The 16,025-nt window shown below is 30.6% G+C and overlaps 1 protein-coding gene across 1 annotated transcript in view; it reads left to right on the forward strand.

Moving 5' to 3' along the window:
• The first annotated feature begins 3,170 nt into the window (after positions 1-3,170).
• Positions 3,171-16,025, forward strand: part of LOC114329904 (uncharacterized) — a 140,553-nt gene continuing 127,698 nt past the window's right edge. The window contains exon 1 of the mRNA XM_050645279.1: positions 3,171-3,258. The gene's annotated coding sequence lies outside the window, so the exon portion shown is untranslated. The remainder of the gene's footprint in view (positions 3,259-16,025) is intronic.

Consider the following 16,025-nt stretch of genomic DNA (forward strand, 5'->3'; position numbering starts at 1 on the left):
GAGTTTCATGCGTGGAAGAGAATGATGCTAGATAAAATGTGTTTTATCTCGCCAGGTATTAATGACGCACGGGTAAAGTAAAGACTCGCGGACTCAACACTGCGACTTAACTGTACATTTGACTATACCTATTTATGACACATGAAACGTCATTTGAAAAGTATTGTTGATTTCTGCGAATTAGTGTAGGAAACCGAGGTTGAACCTTGCAAAATGGACACAAGTCCGGTTTAATTTTTTTTCTGGTGTATTAAGGGGTGCTTATTATAGGACTAACTTTTTCTGAAAAAATTTCGCACCGGAACCCCCCTTTTCACCCATTTGAAGGGGGTAATTTGTGGTTTTTGCGGAAAGTAGCCCTTCCTGTACTTTTTACAAAAAATTTCTTTTATAGAACTATAAAGAAGACTATATTTTCTACGATTTGTTTTCAACAGCACATGTCTATCATCCTCCGTTTAGCGGGGATGGCGCCCCAAATTTGACAAGTTTTTAAAAAAGATGTTTTAAAAAAAAATATATTTTTCCCTAACTGTAACGGAAATTAAGAAGAAATCTAATCGCAATTATTCGCAAATAATTGATTGATTTTTTTGGTATAGGTTTCACTTAAGGGTAATTGCCCTTTTTTAATTATAGGGTGTTATATTTTAAAATACCCCTTTTTATTCCATCTGAACCGTTTATGCTAGAGTTTAAAGACTTTCAACGATTACACTTGTACTGGTCCTATTTACAAATTTGCATAATGCACCCCCATTTTTTCCCCGGAACCACCCCAAAAAAAAAGAAGAATTAATAAATAAAGTGATTTTCTTGGAATCCTTCGCACACAATGCCCTTTATTAATATGCTTCATATATCATTTTGTGCACGTTTTTATTACCCATGCATGGACACTAAAAGCGATTTCCTACTGCAACCCCTGCAGCCAAAAAATAATAAATAAAAAGGGGGGTTGAAAATTTTTTTTGTTTTTTGCTTTTTGATCCATATGGGCATATGCTTCATCAATAGTGCTTTTCAAAAATATATATGGTTATTGCAACATCCCTGCGGAAACCACCCCTATCCTTGAAAATATACTGCAAAAACTACCCCTATCCCTTGGCGAGGATGTTTTTACGATTTTCTCATTACCTATGCATTCCTTTTAAACAAAAGTTTTACAGGAATAAAGACCACAATTTACTCTAAAAATTAGGTCCTATTCATTGTTTTCGTATAAGCAACCGTTACGGCACAGTGGCGCCGTAAACCTCATATATGCTTTGGCAGGCTCCAGTTTTTGTTTTCTTTTTCGTCATCTGTTTGTTTTATTGATAAAGTACTTATGTAAAATAAAACAACACAGTGTAACCTACAAATTATGACATATGCACATTTTACGGTCTTTGCGCCCCAAAGCCACAGTGGTGGCCCAAATTCAATTTTTGCATATTTTCGCCACCTACACGTATTTTATTGCATTAATGCTACCTTAATAGCACAATATTCACCCTTAAGTGGTCGCTAAGTACTGGAGTATCCTGGAAGGGGTGATGGGGGTGATCACCCCCCCCCCTATCAAACCAAGTGATATTATATTTAAAGATTATAAAAATATTCATTTATTTTTATAGAAATACTTATATTATATTATTATTTTTATAAAAATGGCGTACTTTTTATTCTTTAGCCACAGTGGCGGATTCAGCATCGTTAAGAGGGGGGTGCCAATTGGTTAAATTTCTATAAAAATAAATGAATATTTTTATAATCTTTAAATATAATATCACTTGGTTTGAGAGGGTGGGGGGCGATCACCCCCAGCTTCCCTCCCTGGATCCGCCACTGCTTAGCGACCACTTAGGGGTGAATATTATGCTATTAAGGTAGCATTAATGCAATAAAATGCGTGTAGGTTGCGAAAATATGCAAAAATTGATTTTGGGCCACCACTGTGGCTTTGGGGCGCAAAGATTGTAAAATGTGGATAAGTCATAATGTGTAGGTTACACTGTGTTGTTTTATTTTACATAAGTACTTTATCAATAAAACGAACAGATGACGAAAAAAAAAACAAAAACTGGAGCCCGCCAAAGCATATATGAGGTTTACGGCGCCACTGTGCCGTAACGGTTGCTTATACGAAAAAAATGAATAGGACCTAATTTTTAGAGTAAATAGTGGTCTTTAACACTGTATAAGTTTTGTTTAAAAATAATGCATAGGTAATGAGAAAATCGTAAAAACATGCTCGCCAAGGGATAGAGGTAGTTTCTGCAGTATATTTTCAAGGATAGGGGTGGTTTCCGCAGGGAGGTTGCAATAACCATATATATTTTTGAAAAGCACTATTGATGAAGCATATGCCCATATGGATCAAAAGGCAAAAAACAAAAAAAAATTTTCAAACCCCCACTTTATTTATTTTTTTTGGCTACAGGGGTTGCACTAGGAAATCGCTTTTGGTGTCCATGTATGGGTAATAATAACGTGCACAAAATGATGTATGAAGAATATTAATAAAGGGCATTGTGTGTGAAGGATTCCAAGAAAATCACTTTATTTATTAATTTTTCTTTTTTTGGGGTGGTTCCGGGGAAAAAATGGGGGTGCATTATACAAATTTGTAAATAGCACCAGTACATGGGTAATCGCTGAAAATCTTTTTACTCTAGCATAAACAGTTCAGATGGTATAAAGAGGGGTTTTTTAAAATGTAACACCCTGTAATTAAAAAATCAGCAATTACCCTTAAGTGAAACCTATACCAAAAAATCAATCAATTATTTGTGAATAATTGCGGTAGGATTTTTTCTTAATTTCGGTTACAGTTAGGGAAAAATATATATTTTTTTAAAACATCTTTTTTTAAAACTTGTCAACTTTGGGGCGCAACCCTTGCTAAACGGTGGATGATAGACATATGCTGTTGGAAATAAATCGTAGAAAATATAGTCTTCTTCATATTTCTATAAAAGAAATTTTTTGTAAAAGGTACAGGAAGGGCTACGTTCCGCAAAAACCACAAATTACCCCCTTTAAAGGGGTGAAAAGGGGGGTTCCGGGGCGAAATTTTTTCAGAAAAAGTTAGTCCTATAATAAGCACCCCTTGATAAACCAGAAAAAAAATAAAACCGGACTTGTGTCCATTTTGCAAGGTTCAACCTTTGTTTCCTACACTAAATATCTTATTGAAAGATTTGGTTACAATATCTCAAGAGAGTGTGTATATAATTAGTGGTTGTTCAGAACCTCATATCGAGGGCAAGGGTAAGTTAACAATAATTTTATTGCCATTTAATTTTGGTATTATCAGATCATGAAACTGTTTTCTTGTGGAACGCTTAAAAGGTTTTCATCTGTGATCATGTATTTATTTCTTCATATTATTTTACTGCAAACACCCTGATATTGTTTTGATCTGATTATCCACTTCATTCGTTGTACTTACTCTGCTGTTCGATGTTTCTAAATAATTCAAATTCATCACATGATTTATAATATGCCCATTTATTACTAACATCGTATCGAATTTTTGTATATCACTATAGATTCTGTTTTATTTTACGTATTGAGACTTTTTGTCACTGCGTTAACCTGTAGAGACAGCGTTGTAGGCCGTCTTCCTTTTCAGCATCATTTGCATAGCAGAGTATTCTTGAGGCAAAGGTTGTTCATCTTAAATCCTTCATAAACTTAACCTTCATAAACATAAACGGCATGGGCTATGGCTATCTATCTGCCCGACGAGGCTTTAAATTCTCTTGTTAAACCTCATTCTTATTCATTTTTATTGTTAATATTAAATTAGACCAGGGCGGATCTGTTTTGAGGTGGATGTGAGAGGTGCCATTTGGATTTTTGCAGATAAAGTTAGGTGACAACTTCAATAATTATAATTGACTTACTTATGCTCCTTCTCAAATATGCCTGGAACATTAATAAAAAAATTAAAATATTTAAAAATTTCGAAAAATATCGATTTTTTTCAACTTTCGTTGCTTATAACTTAAAAACGATTCATTTTGGAACAAAGTCGTAGGGAAATAAAATAAAGATAATTGAATTTTGTATGATATAAGACTGGTGTAAAATGTCTTAAATTATTACCCTTTCTGCAAAATAGCAATAAATACAAAATAAGTGGGCAAAATAAGCCTGTTTTTATTCAATGTTTTTCAACCACTTTGGTTGCACTTAGAACCTTCGTAATTCGCTAAGAAAATTCTTACAACATACTTAATCCGTCCACCAAATTTCATTAAAATCGATATACAGTATTTCTCATGATCATCTTTCAGTGCGTCACAGTTTTTCGATTTCTTTCTAACGCATTAAATTGTATGTGACAGAAAAGAGGCACGTCGGTGATTACTTTTCGTCGGTGACATTTTTATAACATTTATTCTAGTTATTCTAGTTGCCGATAGATGGCGCCATAATAAAAAAAATTTTTTTAATTAGGTAATAATATTACAAATATAATCTGTATAATTTATAAGACTATACAAATCAAAGAAAATACCAAATTATAAATGCAAGAAACACTTTTGATTTGTTTTTATTCCAAATTGAAAATAAAATGTGACAACTGTCAGATTTAACTAAAATGTCATGTTAGAATAAATGTCATAAATGTGTATTATCACGGACTTACCCTTTTTCCTATCATTTGTTACGCACTGAAAAATGATCATGAGAAATACTGTAATAGATTTTTCCACCTACCTCTACCGAAAGTATACTTTTCCGGACCTGATTGTAGGGAGCAAAGTTGTACTTTTCCTCCCTAGGGAGGAAAATATTTTTCCTCCCTAGGGAGGAAAAGTAAAAGTGACGTCATGGTATTTCATTCATGAAATATAACTTATTGACGCCCTGTATAATATCTATTTTCTATTACGAAGTATCTATACATTTTAACGTTTATTTATAAAACATCCTGTATTTTGCAGAATGGTAAAAAACAGTAAATTGTTATTTTGATTTAACAATGTTTACATTAATAATTTGACTTATATTTGACAGTTGACAGTTATATTGTACCTACTTGTTGTTTTAGTTCTAATAAATTTTGTTGGTTAGTTACATAAATAAATTAAGTAAAAATGAAAAAATGACTTGTTATTTGAGGAAGGTGGAAAACCCATATGTATAACATGGGAGTAAAGTGCCTTTTCCTCCCTTGAATGATTACTGCCCTCCGCTACGCGTCGGGCAGTAAACTTCATTCTCGGGAGGAAAAGTTACACTTTCCTCCCTTGTTATACAAATAGCTATTGCATAATAATTTTGCAATCTAATTTTTTTTTAAAAAGTTCAAATTTTTTAAAAACTTTCTGAACAAAAAGTAGACCATTTAGAAGTTTGCTAATTTTTTTACATATCAAGAGGCGCTCTACCTATCTAATACACTTTACAGAATTAAAATCGGATTATTTAAGCGGCCTTAGCACTGTTTTAAATTTTTTGGCTTATAAACAAATATAGTGAGGACGTTTGAGTTGGAATAAATTCATTTTCTCGCGACTCTGGAGATCAATCCCGAAACAGGTCGATTTTTATATTTAAATTATAATTTTCTGGCATATATATCATACTAGTGACGTCATCCATCTGAGTGTGATGACGTAATCGATGATTTTTTTTAATGAGAATAGGGGCCCCCACATAACAATGATATTCGCATCATGTTCTAAGCATATCCTACCAACATTCATCGAAGTATATCCTTTTTAGTATATGCGTAGTACAAGCATAGCATGTACCATAAAAAACATTCTAAATTTCATGTTCTTTGCATGTGCTTCAAAGAATATTCTTGGACCGAATATACTGAGCACATTCGTGTACGTAGTATCTAGGAATGTTCGTAAAAGTTTATTCTTAGAATATACCTTAATCGAATATTCTTAGTATATGCGTAAGTATATGCAAAAGTATATGCTTAACACATACTTGTATATACTTTTAAAATATCTTAAAAAGAATATACTGTATGTACCTATAGGAAGAAGAATAATGTTAGCCTATAGATTATCAACTTCGCGTTAAGAATAATTAATAAAATTTAGGTATTTTGGTAGGTACTACTGAACTATCTAATTCATTTTTTTTTAAACCGTTTTAATTGTATGGTAAAAAAGTTTAAAACTTAATTCTATTGAAGAAAAATGAGAAATTCTCGTTTCGTTTTCAATTGAAATGAATATATCATTTTGATTTGAGTTTATACCATAAGTATTTTTACCTATAATTTTCGGGAATCCGGAAACGGCCATTCATTGTCATTCTGACCCTTGCATTACATATTTTATACCTGCACAAGGGAAGGGGGTAGGTAACAAAAGGGCAAAATATGAAAATAGTTTCCAAAGAGTTAGGCATTTATGTCTACGCTGTTAGAACGAAGCGAAGACGAAATATTTCTAGCTACAAGGACTAAAACATTTTTAAGAACATAAAAAGCAGCTTGAAAATAATAAATTCATATTGGTACTTCAATATTTCCTAAATACCTAGTAAGTAAAAGTATGTATAATGTATATAGATACCTATAAATTTTAGTAATTTACATACATATTATATATATTTGGCTATTATATAATTATATAAGCAGCATTTTTATTTTGATGTGCACATAATAACTAAATATATTACTTATATTTTATATATAAGTATATTATAGGCTACTTACCCATATAATACACTCGCGATCATAAAAAGCGGGTCACTCGATGAGTTATTCAAGTTAGATGTCTCGAATTTTCTAAACCTGTTGTCCGATTTGAGTGATTTTTTTAGTATGTTATAGCCTTATTCTTTAACAATATCGCTATAATAATATTGTTGCTAGACCGGTAAATTGTCATTGTATACCGGGTGTAACAATCATACTGTGTTTATTCCTAAAAGTTTGGAACACCCTGTAAAATGTTTTAGCATAGATAAAATATTGAAATTAAAACTCAATTGTAGCCTTAGGCTCTCTTAACATTTTCTTTTTTGATTTATTTGTTTATGTTGGATGATAAAAAAGTTAAGCACGTTAATAACTAGCCATGTTCTTCATCAATACAGGATGTTTCTAAATAAGTGCGACAAACTTTAAGGGGTAACTCTGTATGAAAAAATAATGACAGTTTGCTTTATAAACATATGTCCGTAAATGCTTCGTTTCCGAGATACGGGATGTTGAAATTTTTCTTACAAACTGACGATTTATTTATTGCTCTAAAACCAATAGAGATATGCAAATGAAATTTGGTAGGTTTTAAGAGGCAGTTATTGTGGATTTTTTGACATACAATTAATAATTCTATGTTCACCATTGGCGTGCATACGGGTATAAACATTTTAAATACATCCCGTATGCACGCCAATAGTGAATATAAAATTCTTAATTGTATGTCAAAAAATGTGCCATAACTACCTCTTAACATCTACCAAATTTCATTTGCATATTTCAACCGGTTTTAGAGCAATAAATAAATTGTCAGTTTGTAGGAAAAAATTGAACATCCCGTATCTCGAAACTGAAGAATTTGCGGTCATACGTTTATAAAGCAAACAGTCATTACTTTTTCATGCAGAATTGCCCCTTAAAATTTGTCGCACTTATTTAGAAACACCCTGTATTGATGAAAAACATGGTTAGTTGTTAAGGTGCCTAACTTTTTTATTATCCAACATAAACAAATAAATCAAAAAAGAAAATGTTAAGAAAGCCTAAGGCTACAATCGAGTTTTAATTTCAATATCTTATCTATGCTAAAACATTAAACGGGGTGTTCCACACTTTGAGGAATAAAAACAGTATGATTGTTACACCCTGTATACAATGACAGTTTACCTATCTAGCAACAATATTATTATGGCGATATTGTTAAAGAATAAGGCTATGACATACTAAAAAATCACTCAAATCGGATCACAGGTTTAGAAAATTCGAGACGTCTAACTTGAATAATTCATCGAGTGACCCGCTTTTTATGATCGCAAGTGTATTTATTATACATAGGTACCTATATAACTAACTAAAGTTTATATATTTTATACTTACTTTTTACGTAATATTGTAGAATGTAATAACTACATTCTCATATGCAATTAGAATATGTAAATATAATATATTAGTAGAACCTAGGATGAGATTGGGTGATGTTGAAAACATACTTCTGAGAAATACAGCACATCCTTGAAATATTCTTCCCATATACTAAAAATATGTGCGATAGTACATTCTAATTATATACATTATACATAGAAGTTATATAGTACTTCCTTGGCATATTCTTCCCATATACTAAAAATATGTGCGATAGTACATTCTAAGTATATACATAGAAGGTATATAGCACTTCCTTGGAATATTCTTCCCATATACTAAAAATATGTGCGATAGTACATTCTAAGTATACTTATAACTAGAAGGTATATAGCACTTCCTTGGAATATTCTTCCCATATACTAAAAATATGTGCGATCGTACATTCTAAGTATATAAATAGAAGGTTTATAGCACCTCCTTAGAATCTTCTAAAAAGTATGTACTTGGTATATACTGAAAAGAAATGCGGTAGTACATTCTAAGGATATACATAGAACGTTTAAGTACTGTAATGTAGTATATACTCAGTATATGCTCTGCACATTCGCAATGGTAATTACGCATATTCTAGGTTCTATTCTTTTTCTGAAAAGTATGTTCTATGAATCTACTAAGAACATGAAATTGTTATGTGGGGGTCGTGTGCTAGCTTATTCGAAAGGTTGTTCAATTCTCTATTCGTTATTCTAGACATTAACATAATTATTTATACAGGGTGCCCACAAATTTTTTTTAATTAATTGAGACAAAAAGAAGAAATTATATAATTTATTTAATTCGAAATACATTTTACTGTTGTCCTAAAACAGAAAAAAATGTTGATTTGATAAATAACTGAAAAATGAATTTATTCCAACTCAAACGTCCTCACTGTATTTGTTTATAAACCAAAAATTATTTATAACTTTAAAACAGTGCTGAGGCCGCTTAAATAATCTAATTTTAGTTCTGTAAAGTGCATTAGATAGGTAGAGCGCCTCTTTAAATGTAAAAAATTAGCAAACTTCTAAATGGTCTACTTTTTGTTCAGAAAGTTTTTAAAAAAGTTTAACTTTTTTAAAAAATTTAGATTGCAAAATTATTATGCAAAATCTATTAAGTCGATAATGAAATTTGATGGACGATTTAAAAGTATGTTGTAAGAATTTTCTAAGCGAATTACGAAGGTTCTAAGTGCAACCAAAGTGGTTGAAAAACATTGAATAAGAATATGCTTATTTTGCCCCCTTATTTTGTATTTATTGCTATTTTGCAGAAAGGTTAATAATTTAAGACATTTTTAACTAGACGAATATGATACAAAATTCAATTATCTTTATTTTACCTCCCCACGACTTTTTTCCAAAATGAATCGTTTTAAAGTTATAAGCAAAGAAAGTAGAAGAAAATCGATGTTTTTCGAATTTTTTATATATTTTAATTTTTTTAATAATGTTCCGGGCATATTTGAGGAGCATAAGTCAATTATTATTGTTGAAGTTGTCACCTACCTTTATCTGCAAAAATCCGAATGCCACCTCCCACATCCAAAAATAGACGTTTTTTCACAGATCCGCCCTGGTCTAAATTGCCTTATAAGGTTTATATGGTTTCTCCTTCTCGGTCCTCACTCCATGATAGAAATGTGATGACACCCTCAAATTTTTATAATTTATTTCCATCGTTCTCTGTTCTGGGCTAGTTGTTCAGCATCTTGAATGTCTCGGTTGATCAGTATTTTTGTTTGATCAACCCAACTGCTTGAAGACCTTTCCCTCGGTCGTTTTCCTTTAACTTAGACCTCAATGATAAGTTTTTCCATCGTGCCTGTTATTTTGCCAATGTGTCCAAAATACTGTCTCTGTTGTATTTGTTTAAGCAACCTATTTTTTATATCGAGTTGTTCTGTTGTGGATACATTTATTCAACCCAGGATATTCTCAACATGCGGCGGTATACCCACATTTCAAAAGCCTCATTTTATTCTTATCTGCTTTCTGCAGGGTCTACGTTTCAGATGCTATGGTGAAACATGAGTGGTCTTACCAATCTTAATTTTGTGTGTACTGTTGTGGTCGAGTTTTTCCAAAATGTTATCAAGCTTCTTCGTAGCTGTTTTTGTGACAGTAAACCTTCTACAGTCGTAAAAATGAAAGATTGCCCATGAACGATCACATCAATCACTTATTTTGTATTTGTTGTCTTTTTCTATAACAAAAGTTTGTTATTTATAGAAAAAGACAAAAAATACAAAATAAGTGATTGATGTGATCGTTCATGGGTAATCTTTCATTTTTCCGACTGTACGTATGTATAATCTGTCATATTCTCTTCTTCTTTTAATAGGACTATGGCCTGTTCTGTCTGTTCTTCTTCTTCTATGACCTACAGTATCTGCTACGATCCGGAGCTCCAGCTCCCGTACCATCGTTTTTTGGGTCTTCCTATGGGTCGCTTGGTGTTGGGCTTCTGTGTCTTCACCCATTTCGCCATACGTTCATGGTCCATCCGATCAACGTGGTCTCTCCACATGCTTCGTCGTGCTCTTGCCCATCTCACTACGTCTTGAACATCATATCCTCATATCCTCCTTTGTTTGATATATAGTCCAGAGAAATAAGGATTTTCTCAGGACACTCAAAGATCCAGGTAGCTGACTACTTTTTTACTTATTGTAGACCTATAGGAAGATAACCTACCTGTTAGGTTAGAGTTAAAAAGTTAATTTGTTGCTTCGCAAATTACAAAATAAATGCATATCGATATTTGTTAATAACTTTTACTAAATTTAACTTAGAATTTTAATGTTTCACCCAAAGTTGGGTATTTTGGTACTTAACACACCCTCAAAATTTGAGACCGATCCATTAGTTAGTTTAAAGGTTATTCTATTTGTTTATCCCAGAGACCTTTATTTTGCAATAACATAAGAAATAAAATAATGAACATTGGGCAATTCTGAGTATGCCAATTGAAAGTAGAAGACTGACAGTATCAAAATGTATTTAAAAAAGATAAAAGAATTAATTAATATAATCAAAAATTTTAATGCCAAAATTTTGAAATTTTGTAGTTTATAAACATTTAGAATAAATATATTCGAAAAGCTAGTATACGAATTTTCCAATAAAAAAATTTAGCCTGTGTTCATTTGGGACAAAGTTAGCCATGTGTTTTTTTTAATTCACAGCTAAGTTGTTTATAATAATTAAGGAATTTCATTGATGCCATTTTAAAGAATGGGATTTGTATTTTTTTGTTAAAAAATTTGCACAAACATTGTATCTTCACAGCATTCTCTACGATTTTTCAAAAATGTAGTTCAAACGGTTACTAGGGGGAATCTACGAATACACCGAGTTAAAATACCAAAAAAGCAATTTCAAACTAATACAATTTTCTGTATCTCCGGATCAACTCAATGGATTTTGATCTGTCTTTTTTTAATTTGTATGTTATTTCTACGTACATTACACATATGCAATTTGCTTATAAATTTATTAATTAATAATCAGCCTAATTTGTTTAAACAATTCTTGAAATAATATTTTTTTACAAAAATCTATTTTTTTATTCATAGTATCATTAATGATCAGAGAAAAAGTTAAAGTACACTTTAATAAATAAATTATTTTTATCAGATAATTATTTACTGAAGATTAATTTTTATGAGAATATAGAATAGAAGAATATTTATTAAAGAATAACTTAACTTTTTCTATGATTAATAATGATAGTATGATTAAAAACATGGATTTTTGGGAAAATATTATTTTTTCAAGAATTGCTTAAACAAATTAGACTGTTTATTATTTAATAAATGTCAAATTGCATATTTGTAATGTACAGAAAAATTACATACAAATTAAAAAAATAAAGATCAAAATATATTCAATAGATTCCGAGATATAGAAAATGATAGTATGTAGTTTTAAGTTGTTGTTTTTAGTTTTTGAATTCGTGCATTTGTCGGCTCCCAGCTCCCCCTTCACTTACCACGACTAGTCACCAATTGAACTATATTTTTAAAAATTCGTGTAAAATACCAACTTTTCGAATATGTAAAATGATTTTTTCTACGGACAATATTTTTAAAAGTTATTCTAAATGTTTATAAACTACAAAATTTCAAAAATTTTTCATTAGGATTTTTGACTAGATATATCAGATAATTTTTTTATCTTCTTTTAGTACATTTTGATAGTATCAATTTTCTACATTTATTTGAGATACGCATAATTGCCCTATCTTCATTATTTCCTGTCTTATGTTATTGCAAAATAAAGGTCTCTAGGATAAACAAATAGAATAACTTTTAAACTAATTCATGGATCGGTCTCAAATTTTGAGGGTTTGTTAAGTACCCCAATACCCAACTTTAAGTGAATCACTAAAGTTCTAAAGTAAAAGTTTTAGTAAAAGTTATTAATAAATACCGATTTTCACTTATTTTGTAGTTTGCGTAGCAACAAATTAACTTTTCAACTTTCAAAAATCAGCATTTTGAAGGTTCTTCAATGTTCTTAAAAATTAAATTTTGTAGTTTTATGTCAACTGTTTAGCTTTTGAATGGGGTGCAAAAAATCGAAAAAATCGCGATTTTTGCTCAAAATTGTTAATTAAAAACGAACGCGAACTCTACGCAGGAAACAGGTAGGTTTTCTTCCTATAGGTCTACAATAACTAAAAAAGTAGTCAGCTCTTTGAGCGTCCCGAACATGGTCTATTTCTAGCTTATTTCACTGGAGTAATAAGAGATCCCAGGTATATGAAACTATCTACGACTTCAAAACGCCCGATCTCTTTAATATGTTAAAGATTTTTCTGTGCTCGGTCTATTATCATGATTTTTGTCTTCCTCCTATTTAGAATTAGCCCATACTCTTTGCTTTTCTATTTTAGCCTCCTAATTATGTTTTCCATCTCTTCTTGTTTTGAAGCGATTATTAATTATCGAAAATTAGGGTCCGAATAAAACAAAAATCTTGTGAACATCACAAATTATATTAATTCTATGTGGCATGGTATACAAATAAAATGTTAATTTTTACATATTATACAGAGAACAAAAATTATTCTGATATACCCATAAATATAATAATTATAAAAGTGTAGGGATATATTGCCGATGATGCAAATATACAGTCTAAATTCTATACATAATAAGCATAATAAGCTGCAATATTTTTATTTGTTTTACGTACACAACTAATATACAAAGGACGTTATTTACCTACGATATAAAAATATTTACATAGAAATAATGAAAAAATTAATACATAACTCTAGTTAAAACATATTCTTATTTTTTGCTACAGTAAAACAATAATTTATTATTTTGAAGTCAGAAATTTCAAATGAGTCACATTGGTATTTTGTTCTCTTTTTACTATCTTGGCGTAAATAAATTTAAACTTATGGTACTGGAACACCACTAACTCACCACTGAGTTAACTTGTGATTGAACACTACAACTCAGCGGTGAGGTAGTGGTGTTCAATCACAAATTAAACCCTTCATTTGTAATCTCACATTAATCTTAACATCCTAAATTATATCGATATCTATAATATATTTTGATTACGAGGTTATTTACCATCCTGTAGAATTTAATCAATTGCTAAATGCTGTTGCAATTGCAATAACTTCTTAGATCGAATTATTTATTGGTGAGCTTATAAGGGGTTGAACTTGAACTCTTGTAAATTCGTAGTCTAACAGAATATTTACCTCAATAAAGAATGATAAGTCAGTTTGTAGTTACGTCGATTGTATTTATTTTGATCCTACCACTAAATCATTTACCTACTCCACGACTTCGAATTATTTCATACAGTCGATCGAGATATGGTAAGCGAATCTATACCTAGGTATTATATTCGAAATCCTACAAGTGGAGTGTAGCGCCTGTTTGTCAAGGAATGTAGGCCTTTTGCCTGTTACTGATAGAAGACAGATGCAGATACATGAAACTCAAAGTATGCCGAATATCCCACATTACTTCAACCTTTTCTGGTTTCTTATTGTTTAAAAAGGTTATATATTCGTTGGCGTTGATACTGGCAGATGGAATAAGGTAAATATATACTGGATTTGTGAAGCTATCAACATGAAGGCACAACTTGGAATGGTAATACTTTACTACAGACCAATACAGAGTTGAATTGCTTAAGGAAAGAAAAACGGAGAAAATAGTGTGAGTTCTATGTCCAAAGGTGGATATATTGTGCTCTTCCAATATCGAAGTGTCTGTCGATCTATGACATCTCACTAAGAACATTTTTGACTCTTAAAAATACAATTATAGAATTAGATATACTATCAGAAAAGATAAGATCAAAATAGTTCAAAGCATTATATGCAGCATAAATTTCAATATGGAAAATGAATATGTAACAGTTGTATAGTTCCAAATTATGTTCTATATAGATTGACAAACTAGACGTAGGACTCTTGGGACCAATATGGTAGCATAGTAGACCTCATAAAAATAATAAAGTACTACAAGATTAACACAGAGCTAAATATTAAGTATATTCTATTACAAAAAGAAAACTAGAACTGTTTAATATGGTATCTGAAGACGAAAATTCGTTATTATACCTATTTGACAATCCAAGATAAAAGGACAACACATCGATTAGTGCAGTCACTGGAGGTGGATATGAGCTATTACCTCCGATTTCGTTGAACCTACATCGATTTGCATGAAAATTGGTGAGTGGTTAGAGGATATCTCAAGGTACAAAGGTGACATGGTGTCAACTTGCGCTTTTATCCTGGGGGTGGATGCCACCCCTTCTCGGGGGTGAAAATTATTTTATTGAAAATAACCCCATAATTCGATAGAAGGACAAATTCTAAGCAAAATTTGTTATATAAAGTTATTAAAATAAATCAAAACTTTTTGAGTTATTGAAGATCAAAGATTTTAATTTTTCTTGAGAAAAATGCATGTTTTTAACCGATTTTTCATCAATAACTCAAAACTATAAGTTTTCGAAAAAAAGTTAATATTACCAAAATTGAAGCTAATAAAAAATGAAATAAATCCTTTACCAGAAAAACCTTTTAGTGTTAATTAAAAGTGAGCTATAGGTAATTGAATATATAGTTTTTTCGGCGAGTAAAAAAATCTAAGTATTCAAGCTGAAATAACGGGAAAATGATGCATTTTATAACATAAACTTATTTAACATTTGTTAAAGTACTTAAAATTATCTATTAAATGAGCCCCCGAACATGTTCATAGCATTAAAATTTATGCACCAAAACTTTTTCAAAATTTAATTTTTAAGAATTTTTCCAAAAAATGTTATTTTTTTAATACATAACTCCGATTTTTTTAAATTATGTATATCTTTTTTTCAAAAATATGCATTCTAAACCGGTCAAAATTATTAAAATCATTACTTATGCTAATATAAAGAAGTTATTTTAAGGACTATTATAAATTTTAATATTTGTGGAAATGGCGTATGTTTTATTTTTCACTTTTTCCTAAAAAATTCGAAAGAATTCTTTTATTTTCATCATAACTTGCTTAATTTTGACGCTATTAACTTGTTCTGAAGCTCATTTAATAGGTATTTCGAAGTACGTTGACAAATGATTAGCAGGTATATTTTATACATTGTATCGTTTTCCCGTTATTTAAGCTTGAATACTTAGATTTGAGTACTCGTCGAAAAAAACACACATTCAATTGCCAATAACTCTGAACTAACATCAGTTTAGTTTTTTAAGTAAGGAATGTATTCAGTTTTTTATTATCATCAATTTCAGTAATAATAACTATTTTGTAAAAGCTTATAGTTTTTGAGTTATACGTGAAAAACCGATTTAAAACATTCATTTTTTACGAAAAAATAAAATCTTTGGTCTTTAATAACTCAAAAAGTGTTAATTTATATTATTAACTTGATATAACAAATGTTGCTTATAATTT

This window comes from Diabrotica virgifera, chromosome 3 (assembly GCF_917563875.1).
Source record: "Diabrotica virgifera virgifera chromosome 3, PGI_DIABVI_V3a".
In the NCBI taxonomy this organism is placed as follows: domain Eukaryota; kingdom Metazoa; phylum Arthropoda; class Insecta; order Coleoptera; family Chrysomelidae; genus Diabrotica; species Diabrotica virgifera.